The sequence below is a fragment of the Elephantulus edwardii genome, unplaced genomic scaffold (genome assembly GCF_000299155.1).
Source record: "Elephantulus edwardii isolate Elephantulus edwardi_28Jun2011 unplaced genomic scaffold, EleEdw1.0 scaffold00223, whole genome shotgun sequence".
Taxonomy (NCBI): domain Eukaryota; kingdom Metazoa; phylum Chordata; class Mammalia; order Macroscelidea; family Macroscelididae; genus Elephantulus; species Elephantulus edwardii.
Window position 1 is genome coordinate 4,744,897 of NW_006399973.1, and position 21,641 is coordinate 4,766,537.

At 42.4% G+C, this 21,641-nt stretch overlaps 1 pseudogene; it reads right to left on the reverse strand.

The window, feature by feature from the left end:
* The window catches only part of LOC102872775, an 81,762-nt pseudogene extending 60,554 nt beyond the window's left edge, over positions 1 to 21,208 (reverse strand).
* Between the last annotated feature and the right edge of the window lie 433 nt (positions 21,209 to 21,641).

Sequence of the window (21,641 nt, forward strand, 5' to 3'; positions counted from 1 at the left end):
ACACACACACACACACACACACACACACACACACACACACACACACACAAGGGCAGATTTCAGTAATGCAATTCCAGGGGTGCATGGCTGGGAGTTACAAGAAGAAAGAGTTGTCTACATTTCAGAGCTGCTCAAAGATGGTAAGGGCTTCCTTAGGAAGTGATGGGCTCCCCATCACTGAGGCATACAATTAGAAGCTGGAGACATTTAGCAGATAGGTGCAGAGAGAAGCTGTCCATGAGAACTGGCATCTGGCTTTGATGCCTGTAACATGAAGGCCTAGTTCATCAATGGCTCCACAAGAGAAAGATGGGCGATGCGATTACAGTCTCAGAAACCACAGTCAGCTGTGCATCGGTTCTAACTCAATGATTAGAGAGAGAGAGAGAGAATCCTGCCTCGCCTTTAAACCTCAGTTGAAGAAAGAGAACCTATTAGTGAACAGACTGGGAGGCCACTCTCCCAGCAGTACCAGGGAGTGGTGACGGCCCAGGTCTTCAGAACACACAGATTTGTTTCACAGATGCACTCAGGCGAACATTTTGTTTTTCGTGTTGTCATCTTTCACACGCATTCCTCCTGGTGTGGGAAAGTGGCACGCTCCTGGGAAAGCCTTGGCTCTGAGCGGACTGCTGCAGCCAGGCCTCCAAACATGCCCTGCAGCTGTTTGGGCTGTCATTTTCCATTTGGCATGGGTTTGCTCTGGGACTTGGATAGAGCGGCGCCTCCTGTCTGACTACTCTTAGGCTATTAAAAACAAAGCCAACTTTCTCCTTGCCTCCCAAATCAGGTCCCACTGATGGCTTCTGTAATAAAGAGATGGCTTAATGTCTTTTACTTCTTACTGCTGTTTGCTTAGTTCTGTTATGACTAGGGAGTCCCAAAATAAAAAAAAGGGTTGTGTTTTTTTTCCTTTCACAGCCTTTGCAGATACTAAAACAATTCTGACTGGCTGTTTGAAAATCCCTTGCCCGGGAACCTAACATTCTTTTAGCTGTTAGCTTTGATTTTGTGGTTGATGTTGTTTAGAAATCCTTATTTCTTGAAAAGACTGGAAGAGAGTCTACTTTAAGTACTATATTTGGAGCAGAAAGTCTATGAAGACAAGCCAAAGCTGATGGAAGGTGACTTTTACTAATAGAGCGAAGGGTAGCATTGTTTATTCATTTCTCAGACATCAGTTCAAAGCTGAAGTATCGTGAGCATTACTCCCGTCTGGCCAGACTGTCCCTATGTTGTTATGTGCTGTCGAGTTGGAACTAACTGGTGGTCAGTCAATCACACAGGAGGAGATGGCCCATCTTTCTCCCACAGAGTGACTGGTGGATTTGAACCACATGCTTTCGGATTGGCAGCACAACTCCTTATCAACAGGTCACCAGAGGTTCCAGTTAGCCCTGAAAGTGCCATATTCTTAGAACATTCTCTGTCACGTTAGTTCTTGTTGTGGTTAGGTGCCATCAAGTCGACAAGGGCTCACAGCTGCTCTATGAACAACAGATCTGGATCTTGCCTCCAGCATGCTCGAACCATTGCTCCAGTCACTGTGTGGACAGTCCATCTTATTGAGGGTCTTCTTCCCTGACCCTCTACTGTCCCGGCATGATGTCATTTTCTAAGGACAACATGCTCAAAATGTGTAAGACCTTCCTTGACTCTAAGGAGCACCTTGGCTGCACTTCCTTCAAGATAGACACGAATGTTCTTTTGTCAGTCCATGGGACAGTCAATGCTTTCATTATAACCTGGGAAGTAAGCTGTCAGAGGAAGTAGGTGGAGGACTGTGCCAGGCCAGTGGTGTCATGCACTCTTCTAATCTCCTCCCTTTGACAGACCAGTAAGATCCCAGCTGGACAAAACCAGCTCTGAAGCACCAGCCCTGCAACCCAAGGATAGAATTAAGAATGATGTATCAGAACCATGGGAAGCTATCTCTACAAGGAGGAACAAGAAAAGGATCTTCCCCTGAAGACTTCAGAGAAAACACTGCCTGTCACATCGTAAGTTTAGACTGCTAACCTCTAGATCCAGAATGGAAAGTGTGGAGAAAAAAATATCATGGGTCTATTTCAGTCACACACTTTGACCATATTATTAAGAAAGGCTATTCCTTCGAGAGTGAAGTCATGCTTGGAAAAGTGGAGGGGCAGCTAAAGAGAGGAAGATCCTCAATAAGATGGATAGATACTATGTCTACGGCAATGGGATCAAGTGTGTCAGGGATGAAAAGGATGGCCCAGGATAGGGGCCAGTTTCATAGATCAGTTTCATAGGGTTCCTATGAGTCATATTACAATTGACAACACATAACAGCAGTAACAACCTCCAGAATTGGCAGAATGTAGTGAAAAACATCTTGAGGTCTATTTCAATCAGTGGTCCCATGGCCCACCTCACAATCGGTGGTAGGAAAATGAACCTTCTTTTTTGTTGTTCCTGGAACTCAAATATGAGGGAAGCATATTTTAAGGAATGCAAAATGTTTCAGAAGTGTCTAGCTTACTCTAAAATGGTCCTCACTGATCCTAATCTGCTGATATTCATGCCTTTGTATAATTCTATTTCCTTGAGAGTATGCTGGATATTAGTAACTTGCTTCTAAACAATAAAAGGATAGCAAGATGATAGGAAGTCTCTTACATGGTTAGTTATTTATATAAGATTATTGCTTCCATCTTGTCAGAGAACTCTCTTGCTGACTTGTGAAATGAGCAACCATGTTGAAAAGACCCACATGGCAAAGAACTGAGGGCTGACCAACACTTTAAAGTTTAAAAAAACAACAACAACCCACACAAAAAAGCAAAAAACAATGACAACAACAACAAAAAAAAAAAAAAAAAAAAAGCAAAACCTGCTAAACCAGGCCAGACTACTTGACCCATGGAAATTAAGAAATAATAACAGTATATTGTTTTGAGCCACTAAACTTATAATAGTTATCTATTGGAGGACCTCATGCACTTGCTGCAGAGGGTCAAGGACTGCAGCTTTCAGTATGGACTGAGACTCAATGTCAAGAAGACAAAGATTCTCACCACTGGACCAATTGGCAGCGTCAGGATGGATGGCGAAGAGATTGAGATTGTTCACAGCTTCAGTTTGCTCGGCTCCACAGTCAACACTCTTGGCACCAGCAGCCAGGAAATCAAAAAAGCGTATCACAATGGGAAAGCCTGCTGTTAGGGACCTCTCTAAAGTACTCAGGAGCAACGGTGTCTCTCTGGAGACTAAGGTGCACCTGATACAGGCCATGGTCTTTGCAATCGCTTGTTATGCATCAGAGAGTTGGACAATGACTAGGGAGGACAGAAGGAGAGTTGATGCCTTTGAGCTGTGGTGCTGGAGAAGAGTACTGAATGTACCATAGACTGCCAGGAAAACAAACAGATTCATCTTGGAGAGGATTAAACCAAGCTACTCCTTGGAGGCAAGGATTCTGGGGCTTGTCTGACATACTTTGGACATGTTGCCAGGAGGGACGGGTCCTTGGAGAGGGACATCATGCTTGGGAGGGTGGAGGGACAGCGCAGGAGGGGAAGACCCTCTATGAGATGGATTGATTCGGTGACTGGGGTAATCGGGATGGGCGTGTCAGAGGCAGTGCGGTTGGCACAGGATAGAGCAGGGTTTAGGGCTGTTGTGCATAGGGTCGCTATGAATTGCAAACGACTCGACGGCACATAACAACAACAACAACATGTTGTTGTTATGTACCATTGGGTCAGAACTCACCCAAAGCTAACCCTCCAAGCAATTTTTCCGAGGCAGTTAAGTGCTTGGGAGGAGATGGCCCATTCTCCCGTGGAGCAGCTGATGCTCTCAAACCACATGCCTTCAGGATTGTTGGGCAGCTTCTTGTTGCTAGGCCACCAGTTGTTGTTGTTAAGTGCCGTTGACTCATAGCCACCCTGTGAACAAAAGTCCTCAACACTTGTGTGACTTTCATCCTTTCTCCAGGCTCATAGGGTTTCCGGAGGCAAACTTTATCAGAAGTGGATGCCACTCCTGCTTCCAAGCTTGTTTTAATCGGGGAGCTTCACCAAACACTGTCCACCATGGGTAACCATTAATGCATTTGACACATCTGTGTCACAGTGTTCAGCATCATAGCAACCACAATCAGAGCTCCCTATAAATACTAGTTAGATTGTTCACAGATAGTTCTTGAATTCTTTCAGTTGATCTGTAAAAACAAAAATTATACTTACTTGAAACATGGGAAAGGTACAGAACACTTTGCTTTCTTTTAATGTTTAACAGTATGTAAAGGTCACTGAAATAGGATATTTAATGTTTTATCTAAATGTGATAAAGACAATTTAAAGGAATTATTATTAGCTCTGGTGGTCTAGTAATAAGAAATAGCACTGTAGTCCTAAAGACGTTGTTTGAATCCATCACCTGCTCCTCAGAAGGACAGACAATCTCCTCTCGTGCAATTTATTGTCTCTAAAAATTTTCTGGAGGATCAGCTATGGGTTGGTTCTGACACCATGGTACACAATAACACCACAACAGTAGTAACTAGATTACTCCTATTAGTCACTCCTCATAGACCTGAGGCATTTGTTGCAGAAGGTCAGGGACTGCAGCCTTCAATATAGATTGAAGCTCAACATCAAGAAAACAAAAATTCTCACCAGTGGGCACCATGATAGATAGAGATTGAGATTGTTCATAATTTTAGAGGGTGAAACCAAGTTGCTCCTTAAAGGCAAGGATTTTGAAGTTCCATCTCACATACTTTGAGCATTTTGCCAGGAAGGACCAATCCTTAGAAAAGGACATCATGGTTTGAAGGGTTGGAGGGACAGTGCAGGTGAGGGAGACCCTGAATGAGATGTATTGACACAGTAACTGGGGTGATGAGGTGTGGGTATGTCAGAGACAGTGAGACTGGCTCAGGACAGGGCAAGGTTCAGAGCTGTTACACAGATGAGTCGTGGTTAACTCAATGGCACACAGCAACAACAACACTCCTATTAAATATAACATTCTGGATATCAGCACCCAAGTCACCTACAGTGTTTATCATGAGAAAAATTAAAAGTGGTTGAGACTATCCCCCCCGAATATAGTTTAATAAAATGAATTGTTTAACTTTGGGACTTTGACTTGTCCTTTCCTTCACTAAAGCGCAGTGGTAAATCGCTCAGCTGCAAAACCAAATGATTGACAGTTGTAACCTATCCGCGAACCCATCGGTAAACATTACAGTCTTTAAAAATCACATCTCCAATGCCCTTCTTTGCTCAGCTCTACCTTTTTTTTTTTTAAAACAAGAAGTTTATGTAAACAACAAGACTTGAAGGGAAAACTATCTAGGATTCATTGCTTTTTATTTACACCCACTTAAAAACTGATTGTCCTACATGTAACAGCTATGTACAAAAAAAGTTATAAAATTGTCCTTTGTTTTACAATGATAAATGAAAAACATTAAAATTTTCCAATCCAGCAAGGTAGGTAAGAATTTTTTTAATGTCATTTTTTGCTAAACAATAAGAACAAAATCACTTATTGGAATATAAAGATAAGAGCTGAATGAGCATGCCACTTAAGAGAAAGGGGGTATTTTCACAGAACCAGTATTTTCCCCCATCCCATCTCCACTAGATGTTGATCAAAACATATCATTGGCCATTTGTTGTTGCTGTTGTTTTTAGGTGCTGTTGAGTCACTTGTGACTCATAGTGACCCAATGTACAACAGCCCTAAACTCTGCTCTGTCCTGTGCCAATCGCACCGTCTCCGATACACCCATCCTGATTATCCCAGTCACTGAATCAATCCACCTCATAGGGGGCCTTCCCCTCCAGCGCTGTCCCTCCACCCTTTCAAGCATGATGTCCCTCTCCAAGGACCGGTCCCTCCTTACAACATGTCTAAAGTATGTCACATGAAGCCTCAGGATCCTTGCCTCTAAGGAACAGCCTGATTTAACCCTCTCTAGGATGAATCTGTTTGCTTTCCTAGCAGTCCATAGTACCCTCAATACTCTTCTCCAGCACCACAGCTCAAAGGCATCAATTCTCCTTCTATCCTCCCTAGTCATTGTCCAACTCTTTGATGTATAACAAATGATTGTAAAGACCATGGCCTGTATCAGACATACCTTAGTCTCCAAAGAGACACCATTGCTCTTTCAGTACTTTGGAGAGGTCCCTTATAGCCGACTTTCCCACCGCAATACGTCTTTTAATTTCCTGGTTACTGGTGCCAAGAGTGTTGACTGTGGAGCCAAGCAAACTAAAGCTGTGAACAATCTCAGTCTCTTCACCATCCATCCTGATGCTGTCAATTGTCCCAGTGGTGAGAATCTTTGTCTTCTTGACATTGAGCCTCAATCCATATTGGAGGCTGCAGTCCCTGACCCTCTGCAGCAAGTGCTTCAGGTCCTCCTTAGTTTCAGGAAGCAGGGTTGTGTTATCTGCATAACGCAGATTGTTTACAGATCTTCCACCAATCCTGACGCCACATTTCTCCTCATAGAGCCCAGCCTCCCGGATAATCTGTTCTGCATGCAGGTTGAAAAGGTATGGAGATAGGACACATCCCTGGCGTACACCCTTCCCAATTTTGAACCATGCAGTGTTGCTCTACTCTGTTCTGACGACTGCCTCTTGGTCCAAGTATAGGTTTCCCATTAGTACAATCAAGTGTTCTGGGATTCCCATTCTCCTCAGAGTCAGCCACAGTTTGTTATGATCCACACAGTCAAACGCCTTTGCATAATCAATGAAACACAGATAGACATTCCGCTGGTATTCCCTGCTTTCAGCTAAGATCCATCTAACATCAGCTACAATATCCCTAGTACCATAACCCCTTCTAAACCCAGCCTGGACTTCTGGCAGTTCTCTGATGATGTGCTGTTCCAGTCGTTTTTGGTTATTTATTTTATAAAAAAAAAACAAACCAAAAACAAACACCCACACAACAAACAAAAAACCCAAACAAATGTGCAATATGCATGTGCACATGCACCAGTTACTTTATGTACAATAAAAGAATAGGGAGGGGGGAATGAAAGAAGAGAGAAAACTCTGCTATAGGATGTGCTGAAACCCAATCGTGGTTTTCTAATTAAGAGTATATTCTTGGTCTGTAGGAACAGAGTTCTGGGGTCAAACGGCAGGCTCCTCTGTGTTTCCTTTAGAAGACACCTCCTGTCTGCGGCTGGAACACAGCAATTGTATCTTCATCCTTCATTTCCAACTGTGCAGGTGTATCTGATTTATTGGCTGGCTGTCCGTCAAATCAGAATCTGATCTGTCTCATTGACAAACCTCACAATAAGCTTTCCTTAGTTTGCAAAGTGGTGTATGCCTCTTAATCTTAAACTGCACCACAGAACCATTCTGCACCGCCACCTTCAAATTAATAGGATCGTTGTTCTCAGTCTTGACTCCTTCCTTGGGTTTCTCGTGGGCCATGGCGAGCGCCAGAGTCTTCTCAGCATCCACTTCACAAAAGAGGTACCCGGTCCACACCGAACAAGCCGGCTCTACCATTTTTGTATATTCTAGTCATTGAAAACAGGATTATCTGCTGGCTTCGTGGTAAGGAGGTGAGCTGCTCACCCAAAGGCATGCAGTTCAAATCCAGCGGTTGTTCCACAGGAGTGAGATGGGCCATCTCCTCTCATGCAATTTATGGTCTCTGAAAACCCACTGAAGAGTCAGCTCTGAGGCAATTCCGATTCGACAGTACTTAATAACAACAACATTCATCAAAAACAGAATACGCCCATTGACTAATGAGAGAGGTAGCACACGCTGAAGAATGAGAGAATAAAGGAATGAGTAAATTCATGACAAATCTTCCAAAAGAAGAAAGGTTCAATAGGAAAATTGAGGAAAAGCTCATTAAGCGTTCGAGATGAGGAGAGAGGGACTAGGCCCGTTTTGTTTACCTAAGTCCCTGAAAGCAGCCTATAAAATAGAGTTAAAAACTGTTAATTGAACAAACTGATTTTATCTGCAATAAAATTATGATAAAATACATGGATAAAATTATCTACCTCTGGAGTCCACCATTACAGCCAACATCCCTCCAATAGCTTATCCTTACCATACTCCAAAAACTGATTTTCATCATGTCTGGTTCCCTGCACACCTCATGGTAGATAGGACCAACAATGTCCCCTTCTTCTTTGTGTGTTTCCTTCTTTTCCATGTCAAAATGCACAGCCAACAAACATGCATTCACAATTTACACATGAACAATTAAAAAAGCATTGTTTCCATACTTCACATGATGTCACTACTCTCTCCTCTGCCTCGCAATTAATGTAGGTTCTCTCCTCAATGTTTTTGTGTGTGCTTTAACTATTGCCAATTTACTTTAATATAGATGATCCTTCATAAGAACAATATAATTGAGGCAAGCATTCTTTATTATTTGGGTTAAACCTTAGTTTAACACAATTTTATTAGATCATTTTGCTTCAAGATTTAAAGATTATTTCTAGGCATAGATTCAGGGGTTCCCTAGACTCAACCCAGTAAATCTAGTTTCTGTATGAATTGGATGTTTTGTCCCACACTCTTCCTCATTCTCATCAGGATCCATCTCTTGAGTCTTTGATGAAATTATTCATTTACGAAAGCCATTTCTTCCGGTCTTATGATAATGAGGGCCACGACTCAACTAGGCTTTGTTGCCATGATGTCAGAATCAACTCGGCTGACCCTCCAGCAGGATTTTTGAGGCTGTAAATCCCATAAGAGGATATTGTCCCTCTTTTTTCCTGCAGAGCAGGTGGTGGATTCAAACGATCAGGAAGGCACTACCTTTTTGTTAGCAGCACTGCTCACCCCACCAGATCTCCCTAGGAAATGAGCATTGTTGGCGTTAGGTGTTGCTAACTCGAGTATGACTCATGGTGACCCTAAGAACATTTCAGACTCTTGTCCCCATCGTGTGCTAGCCTTACCATCTCCGAAACACTCAAGCCCCTTGCTGCAGTCACTGTGTCAATCCACCCAGTTGAGGGTGGTCTTCTCCTTCATCATCCCTCCCTCTTTCCAAGCATGATGTCCTTTTCCAAGGAAAAGCTTCTCCTAACAACCTGTCCAAAGTTCTCAAGATGAAGCTTCATCATCTTTGCCTCCAGTGAGTGCTTGGGTTTTGCCTTCTCAAAGACATATCTGTTTGTTATTTTGGCAGTCCATGGGATATTCAGCACTTTTCTTCAACACCACAGCTCAAAAGCATCAATTCTTCTCCTATCACCCTTATTCATTGTCTAGCTCTAAAATGCAAGCAAGTGATTGAAAAGACCTGAATCAGGTGTGCCTTAGTCTTCAAACTGACATTGTTGCTCCTCAATAATTTGGAGAGGTGCATGACTACAAACTTTAGTTTATGGAAGCAATTAATCCAGAAGTCAGTTCCTTCTCTGACTTCTGGACCTCCTTCTGCTGTTTCACCTGCACCTTTCCTTCTAAGGCTCTGTCTTCTCTGCACCCCATAGTTAGGGTAACTCCCCTAACTGGCTCCCTGCCCATTGTCTCTTCTGTTCACATATCAACCTCCAATTGATTTCCTGAAATATCTTAACACTTGAAAGGTTGCCTAATCATCTTCTCACATCAACTCTTTCTGTTACTTTGTAGATCAAGTAAAAATCCTTGGAGCATATTAACATAGTTTCTTACTGACCTCTCTTATTCCCAACCCAACCTCAGGACTTTTCCCTCTGGTTTCCCTGCATCTTAAATCTCATTGCGTACATAGATTGTAAATCTTCTTTGACCTTCACTTCAGCCTCCCAGAAGTTTCTTTCTAATCCTTTTCTGTGACTAATGACTAGTGCAGCCATCCCCCGCACGCCCCCAGCCCCCTCCACCAGCCTGTGGTGGAATTGTCTGTTTACCTGTGAGGGTTAATAACTGAACTATGGGCTCTCAAAAGGAAAGACCAGATCGTTCAGCTTTGTGGCTTCAACACACATCATAGTGGTCTCTCAATGCATGTTTGTGAGATAAATGGACAAATGAATCACTCAGCCACAAAAGTTTTCTATGACTCTTTGTTACCCTAAGAAAACAAGACTCACAAATATTTACTGCTCGAATTGACACTGGTCCTCCCTTGGCCCCTATGCCAGAAGGTAACTCTGCACGCAAAATACAGGAGTTCTCGCCCACACTTTGTCCCTCCTCAGCATCTGTGACATTAGCAGGACACTTGCTAAAAGGATCTGTGAATCACGTCATCTGCTACTAACTACACAAACAGTCTTAAAAATGGAGACATAGCTTCACCCTAATCCAACAAAAAGAAAAAACAGTCAAAAAATGTAAAATAATCCCCATATCCAAACACAAAAACAATAGGTGATAGAGATGACAACAATAAGATAAAAACAGTGCAGATATGATTGGAAATCAACCGAGTTTTAAAATGATCAAGACTGTTTGAAATGTGGATTTAAACACATTTACAATGAGTGAGTGAGTGACTTATTAACAAGAATCATCAATCTAAGCATGCGTACTGCATGGTAATAGCTCGAGACCCAGTGAAGCCACTTCAATTGGCAAAATATTTTGAACCTAAGCACCCAGAATCGAAGACAGACCTCAGTACTTCTAAATTTTTTTTCTTTTATACTGGTGTATTTGCAGAGTCTGAAAACATTATTTTTCACACCAAATCTTTCCCATTTCCTTCACCTCCCCCCCATCAAACTATATGACCCTACGGTTAGCCACCCCCACCCTCACCCTTCTGCTTCCACCCTTCCCCTCAATACTTTAAAAAAAATGCAAGAATGTATTTTTTTACAGAATATATTTCTAATGCTTTACTGTAAAAATGTACATTTGTTAAAATATCTAAAATCTGATTGTTGTGTTTTTTCATTAAAAAATATTTTATATTGGTTTGCATACAAAATTCATATACATTGGCAGAATTCATACAATCATTTCTATACTTTGTGTTTTATAAAATTAATCCCCATTTAATTATGCCCATCATTACCCCATCTTTTCAGGTCCCATTGGATCTTTCTCATTTGTTTTACCCTGTTCCTCCACCCATCAGATTGTGTGACCTGTGATTTTCCCCTGCCCATTCTCACCCCTCTGCTCCTACCCTCGGGTCCTCATACACATTTTACCAGTTATCCATCTATTTTTACAATAATGGTTTTATGCAGTATTTGTCCTTATGGGACTGAGATAGTTCATTCAGCATAATGCTCTCCAGTCTCTTCTAAGGTGGGTAGTAATTTACAAAATCATTGCTCCTGAGTATTATTTTTTATCATTTAAATGTTACTCAATTTTGATTTTTTACACATTTTTAAAAAATATAAACAATAATAAAATGCTTAGATATTTCTGTTGAAGTATTTTAGTAGAAAATGTCCAAAAAGCCAATGTTCTTGTTGTTAGGTGCCATTGAGTCATTTGCAACTCACAGCAATTATGAGGATAACAGAATTGTGGGTCTAATGTTAAAAATGGCTTTCCTAGGCCATTGCCCTTGGTTTTGTCACATGGCTGAGTGGGAACATGCAAATAGGGTGTGTTAGTCTATACACAAAGGGATTGGGTAGCTTTGCCATTCCACTAGGTTTAAATTGAGCAAGTTTAGCAGCAAAAATTTGAGGCGTTTCCCTACCAGCAAGGAAGAAAAAGCAGAGAATGCAGCACATGCCCTTCGAGGCTAGAATTTCCTGCAGCAGTTAGATGGGGAGGGGAGACCTACCGGAGAAAATCAACAGTCACAACAAAATCAAAAACAAGAGACAGAGCTGACCTGAGACTGCTGTCTCACAGAGTCACAGCAGGAGCCTTGGCCCAAGCTTGCTGGAGGACTGGGGCGTTGAGAAGCTATCACTGGCAAGACTAAGAGAGTTTGTAGCACTGGCCTAAAGCTAAGAGAGTTCTGTAGCTCTGGCCTAAAGCTGCAAGGCTGGAGACTGTAGGACCTGCAAGCATGTTTAAGAAGCTGACTGACTGAGAAAATGTATCTTGTTTCCATCTGTGCTATAACCGGTTGTTGTTGTGTACTATCAAGTTGGAACAACCTCAGAGCTGAGCCTCTGGAGGGTTTTCAGAGCATTTAGTCACACCAGAGACTGCCCATCCTCTCTCAGAGCAGCTGTGTACCTTCGGGATTGCAGCACAGCTTCTCGCCACTAGGCCAGTTCACCTGTTAACTTCCCTAAGAAAACTCCATCATCATGAGTATGATTCTGTGAAGCTTGTGGATTTTGGACCAGGAGGGAGGTAGGATTGGAACTGGAATTAAAAGTAGAAGTAGGTGTTTTAATGCTGTGGGGGTGAGGGGATGTATGACCTCATAGGAATTGGTTTTGTGTTGTGAATGTTGTCGATGGAGACAGTTGTCCCTTCTGGAATTAGTAGAAGTCAGATGCTTCCATCCCCACGATGCCCTCATTGTTCCTACAAGAATGGTCCCAAGGGACCTCTGGTGGCCTAGTGGCAAGAAGCTGCACTGCAGTCCTGAGGCACATGCTTCAAATCCACCAAATGCTTTCCTGGAGAAGGATGGAAATGTCCTTCTGGGCCAGTCAGATCTGACTTGATGGTACACAACAAGGGAAGAAAAAAAACCAAGAATGATCTCATGCCGACCTCACAATCCTCCAGCCATTGTGTCAATCAATCTTTTCTGTAAGTCACCAAAGATGTATTTTTTAACAGTGAATTCTCTTTAATATAGTTCTTGAAAAAATAAGAACATTTTCTTGAAAATCTGTGTAAATTAAAAATAATAATAAAAGAAAACCTGTGTAAACTGATGAAGCTTTGTGTACAATTAAAAAAAATTATTCTATGGTCAGGTTGCAGGAATATTGAAAGAAGAAAATTTATTTCATGCATCACTGAAACAGGTAATGAGACTGGGGCCTGTTGGGTTAAAATGTCGCCCCACACATGCTGTGTCACGAAGAAGTCAACACATGGTGATGCCATGTGTTACAAAGAATCATGCTCCACAGCATTTTATTGATTTTAATCCTTGCGGAAGTAGATTACCAGTTCTTTCTTTCAGTGAGTGTGTCTCTGGTGGGTTTGAATAGATAACCTTTAGGTTGATAACTAATCACAAACTGCACCACCCAGAGACCTTAAATGCAATAAGAAGTTAATTTTCGAAAACTAAGACCTTTAGAGAATTGTTGTTGTTAAGCCCTGTGACGCAGAGCTGCCCCTCGAGCAGGTTTTCAGAAGCATAGGAGGAGACTGCCGCTTTTTTTTTCTGTGGAGAAGCTGGTGGTGATGAATGGCCTGCCTTTGGGTTGGCAGCACAACTCCTTACCCACTAGGCTACCAAAGGGGATCTTCTCAATACTTAGTAATGAGATGAGGAGTGAAGAAACCTTCTATTCCACAGAGATGCAAATTTCTTAGGGGGGGAAAAAAACCAACCCTTTTAAAAGTCCTTGAAATTACAATCAAAAACCCACCAAATGTTCCAAATGTATTTATCCTTCCTCTAATGCAAGGGTCTATCATGCTAGTTCCCTATTTAAACATGCTCACACACATACCCCTAAATGTCCTTTCAGAGAAAAATAACAGTTTGATAACTCTAATAGTTGCTTTTTAGGAGGAAAAATTGTGTGACTGAACATTTTTATGTGTATAGGCTCTCTGCTCCTCGTTGATCCAGATTGCCCTCTCTTCTTGTACAGCCTCAGCCACATCCCCGAGACACATTGATGAAAGTCAGAGTAAATGGATCTGGCCTAATTGGGTGCCTAGTCACCAGGGCTACTTTTCACTCTGGCAAAGTAGATGTTGTTACCATAACTGACCCCTTCATTGACCTCAACTACATGATCTGTGTGTTCCAGTATGAGTCCATCCATGGCAAGTTCAATGGCACTGTCAGGGCTGAGAATGGGAAGCTGGTCATCACTGGGAAAGCCATCACTATCTTCCAGGAATGAGATCCTGTCAACATCAAGTGGGGTGATGCTGGTGCTGAGTATGTTGTGCAGTCCATTGGTGTCTTTACAACCTTGGAGAAGGCTGGGGCTCACTTGAAGGGTGGTGCCAAACGGGTAATCATCTCTGCTCCTTCTGCTGATGCCCCCATGTTTGTGACAGGTGTGAACCATGAAAAGTATGACAACTCTCTCAAGATTGTCAGCAACGCCTCCTGCACCACCAACTGCTTGCCCCCACACCCGGCCAAGGTCATCCATGACAACTTCGGCATCATAGAGGGACTCATGACCACAGTCCATGCCATCACTGCCAACCAGAAGACTGTGGCTGGCTCCTTTGGAAAGTTGTGGCATGATGACCATGAAGCTGCCCAGAACATCATCCCTGCTTCTACTGGCACTGCCAAGGCCGTGGGCAAGGTCATCCCTGAACTGAATGGGAAACTTACTGGCATGGCTTTCCATGTCCCCACCTCCAATGTGTCAGTTGTTGACCTGACCTGCCATCTGGAGAAAGCTGCCAAATATGATGACATCAAGAAAGTAGTAAAGCAGGCATCAGAAGGGCCCCTCAAGGTCATCCTGGGATACACTGAAGACCAGGTTGTCTTCTGTGACTTTAACAGTGACACCTACTCTTCCATCTTTGATGCTGGGGCTGGCATTGCCCTGAATGACCACTTTGTCAAATTCATTTCCTGGTATTACATTCATTTGGCTACAGCAACTGGGTGGTCGACCTGATGGTTCACATGGCCTCCAAAGAAAAAAAGCCCCTTGGACCACCAGCCCCAGCAATATTTCTAGAAGAGAGAGAAAGACCCTTAGCTGCTGGGGAGTCCATGCCCCAACTCGATCCTCTGACACACTAGGATTCTCACATCCTTGACACAGTCATCCAGTCCCCCTGAGAAAGGGGAGAGGCTTAGAGAGCCCATCTTGTCGTGTACCATCAAAAAAGTATACTGTACTCAACAAGAACAAAAAAAGTACGTACAGAATGTAGTTATGCGCCATCGAATCTCTTGTGACTCATAGAAACCCTATGTACAGCAGCCATGATCCTGCTTTATCCTGTGCTGTCTCCGAAACACCTACCTTCATTACCTCAGTCACTGTATCAATCCATCTCATTGATGGTCTCCCTCTTTCTCTGTCCCTTCACCGTTCCAAGCATGATGTCCCTCTCCAAGGACGAGTACCTCCTTGCAACATGCCCAAAGTATGTCAGACGAAGCTTTAGAATTCTTGCCTCCAAGAAGCAGTCTGGTCTCACCCACACTAGGACAAACCTGTTTGTTTTCCTAGCAGTCCATGGTATATTAAAAACTCTTCTTGAACTCAAAAGCATCAATTATCTTTCTATCATCTCTAGTCATTGTGCAGCTTTCTGACACATAGCAAACAATTATGAAGACTATGGCCTAGATCAGGCACACCTTAGTCTCTAGACTGACATAGTTGCTCTTCAGTACTCTGGAGAGGTCCCTGACAGCTGAATTTCCCATTGGAATTTGTCTCTTAATTTCCTGGCTGCTGTAAAAAGAGTGTTGATTGTGGAGACAAACAAACTAAAGCTGTTTATATTCTCAACCTTTTCACTGACCATCATGATGCTCCCAATTGGCCCAGTGGTGAGAATCTTTGTTTTCTTGATGTTGAGCTTCAATCTATATTGAAGGCTGCTGTCCCTAACCTGCAGCAAATGTGTCAGGTCCTCCTCAGTTTTAGCAAGCAGTGTTGTGTCATCTGCATAACGTAGATTGTTGATGAATCTTCCTCCAATCCTGATTCCACATTCCTCCTCGTACAGCCCAGCCTCTTGGAGAATCTGTTCTGCATATAGATTGAAAGGTATGAGGATAGGACACATCCCTGGCACACACCCTTCCCAATTTTGAACCATACAGCATCTCCTTGCTCTGTTCTGACGACTGCCTCCTGGTCCAAGTATAGGTTTCATGTAAACACAATCAAATGTTCTGGGATTCCCATTATTCTCAGAGTCAGGCACAGTTTGTTGTGATCAACACAGTCAAATGCCTTTGCATAGTCAATGAAACAGATAAATATTCCTCTAGTACTCTCTGCTTTCATTCAAGATTAGCTTTAATATCCCTAGTACTACGGCTCTTCTAAACCCAGCTTGCATATCTAGCAGTTCTCTGTTGACATGTTACCATTGTTAAATTACTTACTTTTTTATTTCTCCCCAAAAGCCTTCATTGTTGACAGGAAAAAAACTCATACCTGCACACTTAAAAACTTTGGAATAACAACAATAAAACTCCCTGAGAATCTTCTCAATACTACTAAAATGACTACAATGGAGTGCTTATGGGTCTTGGACACTTTCATTAAAAAATATCAAAGCATATAACAACAGCAGTTAATGTATGAGAATTGGCTACAGTAAAGGTGAAAGTTATTAGACAGATTTTAGCTTTTTTTTTTTTGTAATTGGTAGATTTCAAAAACATTGACTATGAAGCTCTTCTTGCATTTGAATCTGTGTGTCTCGGTTCTCTCTCTTTCTGCTTCGACAACCATGGAAATAAACCTCTCCAGATAAAACACTCGCATCAAAAACAAATTATTAAACCAAGCCTTCTTTAAAAAAAAAAAAAAGAATGAAGCCTATTCAATCACACTAAAATCAACATAATTTTACTGTTGAGATGATTGACAGTAAAAGTCTTCTACATAAAATTAACAAAAATAAAAATAATCTGAAAATATTGCTAATATAACTCTATAGTATGCCTTTCCGTTTCCCTGTTTAAGTTTTCATGGAACAATATGGAGTATAGCATCCTAGAGCTGTAGGACATGATATAGCACACCACTAACCAAAAGGTCAGCGGTTTCAATCCACCAGCCCCTGACACTTCAAGAAAGATGGTCTATCTCCTCCCATAAGGACTCAGAACCTCAGAATCCCTGAGGAGAGCTGCTATGAGTTCATATTGACTCTGCAACAGTAGGCTTAGATATTGTCATGGATGCAGTAGTAAGCCTCCTTCATTCTGATCAGTCATTTTGGATTCATAGCAACCCTGTATGTATGATTTACAAACAATGTACACATATCTAAGCTGTTGTGGTTGTGTACTGTCAAGTCGGAACAGATCCATCACTGATCTTCTGGCAGATTTTCAGGAACAGTTAATTGCAGGGGTGGAGATTGCCCATCCTTCTCTGGACAAGCAATTGGTGGCCTCAAACTGTATACTTTCAGGATTGAAGCACAGCTTCTTGCCACTAGGCCATATATCTAAGAAGTTGTTTTGTCCTTCAAGCTGTTTCAGGATGTGCTTTGTGACCAGTAGCATCCAGCACTAAAGCTGCTGCAACTAACTTGTTTCCAAGGTATAGCCTGGAGAAATGCGTCATTTCTAACCTGACCACTTGTGAAGCTATTTTTTTTTTTTATTCATCCAGAAAATGAGTGATGTAGGGCAAAAAAAGAGAGAGAGGTTCAAGTCTCAAATCCACCCCTGAAAACCCCTGGCAAGAGTAAAACGATCCAGCATTGGCTGACAGCAAATTAAGAGACTCAAGCCAACACTGTGAAAAGCTGAAGAACTCCCCAGCTAGCCTTCTCAAATTCTTGACCCTTAGAATTGTAAACAAAGAAGTTAGTTTATCATGTAGCAATAGGTAAACTGAAACAGAGAATTATTCTCAGGGTAAAATTCCATCCCTTTAACATGTGATATCTCTAAATTCCAATGTCCCTTCCTCTAAATCCCAACACAGGGTGCTCCAGTGGCCTACTTGGTAAAGAGTTGCACTGCCACCCCAAAGGCATGCAGTTCAAAACCACCAGCTATCACCAGAGAAAGATGGGAAATCTCCTCTTATGCAATTAATTTATAGCCTCTGAAAACCCACTGGAAAGTCAGCTCTGAGTTCATTATGACTTGATGGAACACAATAACATCAATAAATAACCCCATCACACCCTCTGCTGCTTTAGTAGAATTATATATTGTTCCTAAGTAGATCATACACATACATTCCTGCCTCTGACCCTTTGCTTATTTCATTTCTTCTTTTGTTAACTAAAGTCTTGCTTATCTCTTGAGGCTGTGTTCTCCCTCCCACACCACCAACAATCTACATCATCCTTGAGCCCAAGACAGCCAGTTTACAAATTAACCTTCCCGTATGCCCTCTGCTTATGGTAAGTTCTTTAAAGAAGGAAGTTTAAAAACAACTGGAGCAGTAGTACATCAACAGGAACTATCAGAAATTCAAGCTGGATCTAAAAAGGCTGTGGCTCCAGGGATAATATTGCTGATGTCATATAAATCTTGACTAAAAGAATCCCAGAAAGATGTTTACTTGTCCTTTTGATTCTGTATTTGACTATGGATCATAACAAATTATGGCTAACATTGAGAATAATATGAATCCCAGAACATTTCACTGTGCTCATATGAAGCCTAATATAGACAAAGAAGCAGTTATCTGAACTAGGGAACTTTCTATAGTTTCAAATTAGAAAAGATGTGCATGGAGGTTGTATCTTTCCTCCATAACTATTTAACCTGCATGCTGAGCAAATCATTCAAGAAACAGGACTATAGGAGGAAGAATGTGTCATCAGCGTTAAAGTAAGACTCATCAACAGCCTGTGTTATGTAGACAACACATTACTGGAAGCGAAGAGGACTTGAAACACTTGCTGCAAGAGATCAAAGAGTATAGCCTTTAATATGGTTTACATCTCAACATCAGGAAAAAATCCTTATCTCTGGACGAACTGGCAACATCATGATAGATGGAGAAAAGACTGAAGAGGTCAATGATTTCATTTTACTTGGATCCACAATCAACACCCAGGGTAACAGCAGTCAAGAAATCAAAAGACATGTTGCATTGGGAAAATCTGCTGTAAAAGACTTCCCCAAAGTGCTAAAGAGCAAGGATATCAGCTTAAAGGCTAAAATGCACCTAATTCAAGCCATGGTCTTTTCCAACTCCTTCTTATGCGTCTGAAAGTTGGACAATGAATAGGGATAGCAGAAAAATAATCAATGCGTTTGAACAGTGTGGCTGGAGAAGAGTAACGAATGTTCCATGGACTGCCAAAAGAACAAACCAATCTCTCTTGGAGAAGGTGCAGCTGGAGTGCTTCTTGAAGGAAGGATGGTGGAACTTCATCTCACAAACTTTGGACATGCTATCAGGAGAGCTAGTCCTTGGAAAAAGACATCGTGCTTGAAGTTTGGGAGGTCAGTGAGAGGAAAGACCCTCAACATGATAAACTAACATGGAGGCTGGAGCAGTAAGACTGAGTGTATTAGGGACGGTGAGGATGGTGCAGGATAGGAGACGGTCCAGTTCTGCTGTTCATAGGGTTGTTATGAGTCATTGTCGACTCAACGGCACCTAACAACAACAATGAGTTAGCTAAGGTCTGCATGAAAAGGCAGGTAGATGGCATGTGTAGAGTGTCCCATACAACTTCTGGTGCTAGTACACACTGGTGTAATCCTCAGCTCTCACCCTGGGTGAGCAGACCACACTTCCTTCCCCAGCCACAGTAACCTGGAGTCCTCAACATGAAGTAATCCAACAGATTTATGATTCTTAGCATTTTTTATAGGAAGCCAATTAGCACAACTTGTGTGGGGGAAGAAATGAAGGTATTTTCTTATGTCTTTTTATTACTAGACATCCATGAAGCTTCTTCATACATTCTGATTAACTTTTGGGATTAACTGGTTCTGTCCAACCTGAACTTGAGTATACACAGAAATCACTGTACCAGAAAGAATTGATTGACATGGAAAAATTTCAGGAAATACCATATGAACAGGAACCAACAGTAATAAAGGAAGAAGTAGCAGTTGAACTGAAGGTATTGGCAAAAAAATAAGGCCCCAGGAATCGATGGGATACCAATTGACTTGTTTCAGTTAACAGATACAGCCTTGAATGCACTCACCAGTCAATGCAAGAAAATGTGGAGGATGGATGGCTGGCCAACGGATTGGAAGAGGTCCATATTTGTCCCCCTTCCCAAGAAAGGCAATCCAAATGAATACGGAAATTATAAAAGATATCACTGACATCACATGCAAGCAAAACACTGATGAAGATCATTCAAAAACAGCTGGAACAGTATATAGATAAAGAACTATGAGAAGTTCAAGTAGGATTTAGAAGAGGCCATGGCACCAGGGATCTCATTGCTGATGTCATTTGGATCCTGGCTGAAAATAAGGAGTACAAGAAGAATGTCTGTGCTTTATTGACTATGCAAAGGCATTTGCCCTTGTGGATCATGACAAGTTGCGGCTGACTTTGAGGAGAATGGGAATCCCAGAGTACTTGATTGTGCTCATGCGGAACCTTTACCTGGACAAGGAGGCTGTTGTGCAAACAGAGCAGGTGAGCACTGCGAGGTTTGGAATTAGGAAGGGAATGTACTATGGTTGTATTCTCTCTCCATACCTGTTAAATCTATAGGGTGCGCAAATTATCTGAGAAACTGGACTCTATGAAGAGGAATGTGACATCAGGATTGGAGGGAGATTCATCAATAACCTGCATTGTGCAGATGACACATCCTTACTTGATGAAAGTGAGGAGGACATGAAGCACTTGTTGCAGAAGACAAAAGAATTCAGTCTTCAGTATGAATTGCATCTCAATGTCAAGAAGACAAAGATTCTTACCACTGAAAAGCAGCAGTTTATTGGTCACCACTTTTCTGGACATTGACTGGAGAATCTTCCGACTTTTGCTCAAGTTTTCATTTGTGTTTACCAGTCGGCTCTCGGTATGTTCTAGCTGGTCTCGTTGCTCCCCCCGCTCCTCTATGATTTCTGAGCTAATCTGTTCAGTCTCCGTGGCAATCCAATGAGAACGCTCAATACTCTGGGTGGCCCGGTTCAAGCTGTCAGTGCCTTGCAGAAGCAAGGCCCTTTGAGACTGTAATCAATTCATGTGCTAGTTCTCCACAGCATAGGTACTGAATTTCAGGTCTCTTCTGGGTGTGGCTGTCAAAGGTGTGCTTCTCACTTCCTGATGCACTTTGGCAAGGTCTTTCTGGTAGGTTCAAAGTTTGGACATCATGGGATTACGGAAAGATAGGGGTGCATAACGTAGTTCTTCCTCCATCCCTGACAGCGTTTCATTTGCTTCCTGTTGTTTTTCATCACAATCTCTGATCAATTTCTTTCTCTCTTCGGGCACCCCCTGTAGGTCCTCTTGGAGGCCGCGGAAGATCTCGTGCAGCTTCTGAGTGGCCATGGAGCAGGGGACACTGAGGTTCTGGGCGCTGGGCCGCTCCTATCCCGGCAGCCAGCCTCCCAGCCCCACAGCCATCACGGCCGCCACCGCAACTAGTAGATTTTAACAGCTTGTTTTGAGGTTGGAGGACAACTCCTTCCCCACTAGGTCGCCAGAGCTCACTAGATAGAGAACAAAACTAAGTTCAGTGTTTGGCCACTGCCCATGTGACTATAAAGGGGCATGCTGCAATACGGTACCCGCCCAGCTTTTGGTACTCATAAAAACCACCAACCAAAACCAAACTTACCCCCCTTGACCTAATTCTAATTCACAGTAACTCTAAAGGACAGAGGGGGACAGCACCAGAGGGTTTCTATAGCTGTATTTTTTCCCCCCAAAGCTATAATCAGGAAACATTGGTGGCCTAGTGGCAAGAAGCTGCTCTGTAATC